Source organism: Theropithecus gelada, chromosome 7b (genome assembly GCF_003255815.1).
Source record: "Theropithecus gelada isolate Dixy chromosome 7b, Tgel_1.0, whole genome shotgun sequence".
Classification (NCBI taxonomy): domain Eukaryota; kingdom Metazoa; phylum Chordata; class Mammalia; order Primates; family Cercopithecidae; genus Theropithecus; species Theropithecus gelada.
The window spans coordinates 36,350,794-36,356,793 of record NC_037675.1 but is presented as its reverse complement, the minus strand read 5'-3'; positions in this window follow the sequence as shown (position 1 = coordinate 36,356,793).

The window sequence follows — 6,000 nt, the reverse complement described above, 5'->3', positions numbered from 1 at the left end:
TTTCCCTTCATGATTTTATCCATTGTTATTTTTAATTAATTAATTAATTATTGAGATAGAGTTTCACTGTTGTCACCCAGACTGGAGTGCAATGGTGCGATCTTGGCTCACTGCAACCTCTTCCTTCCAGGTTCAAATGATTCTCCTCCCTCAGTCTCTTGAGTAGCTGGGATTACAGGCGTCTGCCATAAGGCCTGGCTAATTTTTTGTATTTTTAGTAGAGGCGGGGTTTCAAGGCTGGTCTCGAACTCCTGATCTTAGCTGATCTGCCCACTTCAGCCTCCCAAAGTGCATTGTTGTTGTTTAGAAAGTGGATCACCATGTGGAGATCTGTTTTTCAACTAAACTATTTTATTTTCCTTCTCTTTTTCTTTCTTCTAGCTCTCTTTTTAAATATATATATTTTTAATTACTCTGCGAAGTCTCTTTTTTTTTTTTTTTTTTTTTTTACTAAATTTTTTTTTTTTTTTTTTTTTTTTTTTTTTTTTGAGACGACTAGAATGACTTTTAAGTCTACACATTAGTTTGGAAAAGAACTGACTTTACAATTGTCAGCACTTCCATCTAGCAGCAGAAAGTCTTGCAGTCAAGGTTTTTACTTTCCTTCACATGGGTCAATATTTCCAGTTAGAACGATTCCGATTTATATTTTTGTTGCTATTGTGCCATACTTATATAATTTTCTAAACATTTATTCCTGGTATATAGGAAAGGTATTTACTTTTTAGACATTTTTGGGATGGTTGGGGAGGGGGCAGTCTGAGAAACAGTGATTGTAGATTTCATCTAACGTCCTGACAAAGATGCATCTTGAAGTCAGACTATTGTGTGTTCTAGTCCTGTCATTGACACATTGCAGTTGTGTGATCCTGGCCAAATTACCTAACTTGGACTCAGTTTTTGTTTTTGTTTTTGTGGTTTTTTTTTTCACCCACAAGAGGGGAATAATAATAGTATAGGTCTATTACTCTTTATCCAAAAGGCATGGGGCCAGGTTCTTTTTTATCTGAGACAGTCTCACTCTGTGGCCCAGGCTGGAGTGCAGTGGTGCAATCTTGGCTCACTGCAACCTCTACCTCCCAGGATCAAGCAATTCTTGTGCCTCAGCCTCCCAAGTACCTGGGACTACAGGCATGCGCCACCAAGCCTGATTTTTTTTTGTATTTTTAATAGAGATGGGGTTTTGCAATGTTACCCAGGCTGGTCTCGAACTCCTGAGCTCAGGCAATCTGCCCACCTCAGCCTCCCAAAGAGAGAGGACTATAGGCATGAGCCACCACGCCCAGCACAGATGCGTTTGGAATATAATGTATTTTGGATTTTAGAGAGGTAATATGATGTCTAAACCATATATTCCATAACTCTACCACTGGAGTCTGAGGCAGCACCCTATAGTTAAGCACATTCATATTTCTGCAGAAATAAAGTAAGATATAAAAAGCCAGCTGAGCCGGGCGCGGTGGCTCAAGCCTGTAATCCCAGCACTTTGGGAGGCTGAGACGGGCGGATCACAAGGTCAGGAGATCGAGACCATCCTGGCTAACACGGTGAAACCCCGTCTCTACTAAAAAATACAAAAAACTAGCCGGGCGAGGTGGCGGGCGCCTGTGGTCCCAGCTACTCCGGAGACTGAGGCAGGAGAATGGCGTAAACCCGGGAGGCGGAGCTTGCAGTGAGCTGAGATCCGGCCACTGCACTCCAGCCTGGGCGACAGAGCCAGACTCAGTCTCAAAAAAAAAAAAAAAAAAAAAAAAAAAAAAAAAAAAAAGCCAGCTGAGTTTTAAGAACTTCCTGAATTTTGGAACTGCAGACAAGCAAATTATAGATGTTCAGCTTAAACCAGTTTAAAGGATATTGTATCTAAAACAGGGCCTGTCCCAATAAAGACTAATACTATATTAGGTCATTTTCTTATTTTTTTATGTAAATAATCTAAATAGCAAATTATAATTCTATCTCCATTCCAATACCTCTTAAATTTCATTTCTTATTGTATCAGCTGGATTTTCCAGAATGTAAAATAAATGGAGTTAGAAGCCATCTTGGAGCCACGTATGGTGGCTGTAATCCCACCTGTAATACCAACACTTTGGGAAGCTGAGGCAGGAGGATGGCTTGAGCCCAGGAGTTGGAGACCAGCCTGGGCAACATGGCAAGACCCTGTCTCTACAAAAATAAAACAGGCTTGGCACGGTGGCTCACGCCTGTAAACCCAAAACTTTGGGAGGCTGAGGCAGGTGGATCACGAGGTCAGGAGTTTGAGACCAGCCTGACCAACATGGTGAAACCCCGTCTCTATTAAAAATCCAAAAATTAGCTGGGCATGGTGGCACACACCTGTAATCCCAGCTACTCAGGAGGCTGAGACAAGAGAATTGCTTGAACCTGGGAGTGGAGGTTGCAGTAAGCCGAGATTGTACCACTGCACTCCAACCTGGGTGACAGGAGACTCCATCTCAAAAAATAAAAATAAATAAAAATAAAACAAAAAAATGTAAACTAATTCACCATTATGATGTTAATTTAGATTTTTTTTTTTTTTTTGAGACAGATGTCTCATTCTGTCCCCCAGGCTGGAGTGCAGTGGTGTGACTACAGCTTATTATGGCCTTGACCTCCTGGGCTCAAGTGATCCTCTCACCTCGGCCTCCTGCGTAGCTAGACTACAGGTGTGTGCCCCTATGTGAAGATCGTTAATGTAATAATTTGGTTGTGGCACAAATCTGGATCTTGGATTTGGAGGCTAATGAGGGAGCTGAGTGCCTGGTTTGTTGCTAACTTGTAACCTAAATGGTACAATAACAATACTGTTTATGAAAAATGAGGTATCAAGAGAAGGAAAGCCTCATGTCTACCCAAATAGCTTCACATTCATGAATGTCTGGACATATCCCTCTGAGTGTCAGAATTATCATATTTCTCATATTTAAAAAAATCATATCTGTATTTTTTTTTTTTGAGTCTAGCTCTGTTGCCCAGGCTGAAGTGCAGTGGTGGGATCTCAGCTCACTGCAACCTCTGCCTCCCGGGTTCAAGCGATTTCCTGCCTCAGCCTCCCAAGTAGCTGGGACTACAGATGTGCACCACCACGCCCAGCTAATTTTTGTATTTTTTAGTAGAGACGCGGTTTTACTAAGTTGGCCAGGCTGGTCTTGAGCTTCTGACCTCAAGTGATCCACCCCCCTTGGCCTCCCAAAGTGCCAGGATTACAGGCATAAGTCACCGTGCCTGGCTTCATATCTGTATTCTTACGTTTATTGATTGATTGATTGATTTTGAGATGGAGTCTCACTCTGTTGCCCAGGCTGGAGTGCAGTGGTGCGATCTCGGCTCACTGCAACCTTGGCCTCCCGGGTTCAAGTGATTCTTCTGCTGTAGCCTCCTGAGTAGCTGGAATTACAGGTGTGTGCCACCACATCTGGCTAATTTTTGTATTTTTGTAGACACAGGGTTTTGCCATGTTGGTCAGGTGAATGCCTGACCTCAAGTGATCCGCCTGCCTGGGCCTCCCAAAGTGCTGGGATTACAGGCGTGAGCCACCGTGCCTGGTCTGTATTCTTATATTTCTTACTAATCAAAATGTTCTTTGGGTAAAGATATTTAAAGATTTCAGGCATTTTTCTTGGCATTTTGTATAACCTTTCTGCATTAACCCTTTGTTATCCATTCCAGGTAGTTTGCTTAAAAAACAAAACAAGAAACAGATTTACTGATTGCCTGATTGACACAGAGTTTCACTCTTGTTGCCCAGGCTGGAGTGCAATGGCATGATCTTGGCTCACCGCAACCTCCACCTCCTGGGTTCAAGCGATTCTCTTGACTCAGCCTCCCGAGTAGCTGGGATTACAGGCATGCACCACCATGCCCGGCTAATTTTCATTTATAGTATAGATGGGGTTTCTCCATGTTGGTCAGGCTGCTCTTGAACTCCCGATCTCAGGTGATCTACCTGCCTCAGCCTCCCAAAGTGCTGGGATTACAGGCATGAGCCACCGCGCCCAGCCAGAATTACAGTATTTAGTGTCTACCCTTTTATTTTCATTTTTAGAGAAAGGGTCTTGCTTTGTCACCCAGCCTGGAGTACAGTGTTGTGATCATAGTTTACTGTAGGCTTGAACTCCTGGGCTCAAGTGACCCTCCCACCTCAGCCTCCCAAGTAACTAGGACTCCAGGTTTGTGTGCACCACCACACTTGACCTAATTTTAAGAATTTTTGTGTAGAGACAAAACCTTGCCACGCCAGTCTTGGGCTCCCAGTGTATTGGGGATTATAGGCATGAGCTACTGCACCCAGCCTAATGTTCACCTATTTGAATTGATCTTTTCTATTTCTTCTCATTCTTTCAATTAAGCATAACCAATATTTAAAACTATTCTATATTTAATCCTAATTCATCTAGATTTTGCCTTATAATGTAAAAATGTACTTTTCTAACAAATTACAGAATTTTAGTTTTTTACCTCTAAAAAGGAGCCTCTAACAGTAAAACTGAATTAGTTGCTACTCTCATCCACTGATTCTAGGAGGGTGAAATCAGTCAAGGCTCTAAGGGTGTGTAAATTCAGCTTGTCTTTAGAGGGTTAGCCCTTTTACATAGACCCCACTTTCGAAACGATGGCAGCACTTTCATAGAGCCTAGTGGATTAGGATGGGTAATCCCAGAACCACCACCTGGAAGAACAAGGAAGAACCCTGCTTCCTTGTTAGGAAACTACTATTCCTGACAGCTCTGAAGAGGATGTGGCTGGTGAAGTTTCCTGCTTCTACTGGTCATATATTTACGTGGCCTCCCCTTGTGTGGGCCTGATGGCTGCAGAAACAAGGGCAACTCTGACTTCTGCAGAGTTGGCATGAGACTCTGCAGCCACACTCACCTGCATGAGGTCAACAGCACCAGACTTGCTCTGTGCAAAAGAGGACACAAAATATATTACCCTTAGACTTTCCAAGATTTTTAAATCATCTCTAATTAGTGGTTCAGGTCACCAGTCTGGGGACTTTAAAGAAAACACAGGTTACAGCTGGGTGCGGTGGCTTACACCTGTAATCCCAGCACTTTGGGAGGCCGAGGCAGGTGGATCACGAGGTCAGGAGTTCGAGACCAGCCTGGCCAACATGGTGAAACCCCGTCTCTACTAGAAATACAAAACAACAACAACAACAAAAAAAAATTAGCTGGGCACGGTGTCAGGTGCCTGTAATCCCAGCTGCTCAGGAGGCAGAGGCAGTAGAGTCGCTTGAACCCAGGAGGTGGAAGCTGCAGTGAGCCCAGATCGCGCCACCGCACTCCAGCCTGGGTGATAGAGCAAGACTGTCTCCAAAAAAAAAAAAAAAGGTTACCATGAATATACAGTTTGTTCTTTTTTCCTGAACATTGTGATGCTAGGTCTCTGAACTTTAATATAAAACATTTCTTAATGTTATCTTCAAGTACTTATTAAGGAGGCACAGAAACTACACACATTCTAAAAAACAAACAAAAAAAAAACTACACACATTTCTATGACTTTTCTAGCCCTGTTTCCTGAAGGTAACTACAATTTCTACTCTTGAAAATACTGGTTCTTGCTGAGTATAAATGCTTTTCTCAAAACTACTAAAGATCATACTAATCCTTTCATTATAATTAAAGTATTCAATAGGACTTGGAGTCTACATTCAGTAATCCCTTATTTGAATGAGAAATTGTAAAATAAAGGCCTTGCCTCACATGCCAACTTACAGTCAGAGCAGCTTTCTTTCTGGAGACAGGGTCTTACTGTCACCCAAGCTTAAGTGCAGTGGCACAATCATAGCTCACTGCAGCATCAAACTCCTGGGCTCAAGTGATCTTCCTGCCTCAGCCTCCTGAGTAGCTGGGACTACAGATGCAGGCTACCATGCCCAGCTAACTAAACATTTTCTGTAGAGACAAGGTCTTACTATGTTGTCCAGGCTCATCACAAACTCCTGGCCTCAAGCAATCCTCCCACTTCAGCCTCCCAAAGTGCTGGGATTGT